We start from the raw sequence: 1,083 nt of genomic DNA on the forward strand, positions 1-1,083 counted from the left end.
GGTGGTGTGGGGTAGGTGGAGGTGGGCGGCGAGGGGGTGGTGGTTGGGGTGGAGGTTGTGGTGGTGGTGGTTGGGGTGAGGTGGTGGGTTGGGGTGGTGGTGTGTTGGGTGGAGGTGTGGTGGGTGGTGGTGTTGGGTGGGAGGTGTGTTGGGGTGGAGGTGGTGTGGGTGGAGGTGGTGGGTTGGTGTTGGGGGTGGAGGTGGTGGTTGGGTGGAGGTGGTGTGGTGGGGTTGGGTGTGGTGTTGGGTGGTGGTGGTGGTTGGGTGGAGGTGGTGGTGGTGGGGGAGGTGGTGGTGTTGGGAGTGGAGGTGGTGGTTGGGTGGAGGTGGTGGTGTGTTGGGGTGGAGGTGTGGTGGGGTGGTGGTGGTTTGGGGTGGTGGTTGGGGTGGAGGTGGTGGTTGGGGTGGGGTGGTGGTTGGGGTGGAGTTGGGGTGGAGGGGTTGGTGGGGTGGGGTTGGGGTGGAGTGGTGGTTGGTGGTGGTGTGGGGTGGTGTGGTGGTTGGAGTGTGGTTGGGTGGAGTGGTGTTGGGTGGGGTGGTGGTTGGGGTGGTGGTTTGGGGTGGAGGTGGGTGGTTGGGGTGGTGGGATTGGTGTGGGGTGGAGTGGTGGTGGTTGGGGTGGAGGTGGTGGTGGTTGGGGTGGAGGTGGTGGTGGTTGGTGGAGGTGGTGGTGTTGGGTGGAGGTGGGGTTGTGGTGTGGATTGGTGTTGGGGGTGGAGGTGTGTTGGGTGGAGTTGGTGTTGGGGGTGGAGGTGGAGTGGTGGTGGTGGGGGTGAGGTGGTGTTGGGGTGGAGGTGGTGGTGGTTGGGGTGGAGGTGGTTTGATAATGTATTTATATTTTTTATTTAACCTTTATTTAACTAGACAAGTCAGTTAAGAACACATTTTTATAATGGGATGGTTTCACTCCGACATTGTCTGTTTTGAATAAGGTGCTACTGCAACTCAGCGTGCTAATGCTCTTCCTGTAGAGGACCGAATCCTAGCGTCCCATATAGCACCCTATTCCCTACAGAGTGAACTACTTACACCAGTGGCCATAGGGCTCTGGTCAAAAGTAGTGCACTAAATAGGGAAGGGGTT

Source organism: Salvelinus sp. IW2-2015, unplaced genomic scaffold, assembly GCF_002910315.2.
Source record: "Salvelinus sp. IW2-2015 unplaced genomic scaffold, ASM291031v2 Un_scaffold1174, whole genome shotgun sequence".
Lineage (NCBI taxonomy): Eukaryota > Metazoa > Chordata > Actinopteri > Salmoniformes > Salmonidae > Salvelinus > Salvelinus sp. IW2-2015.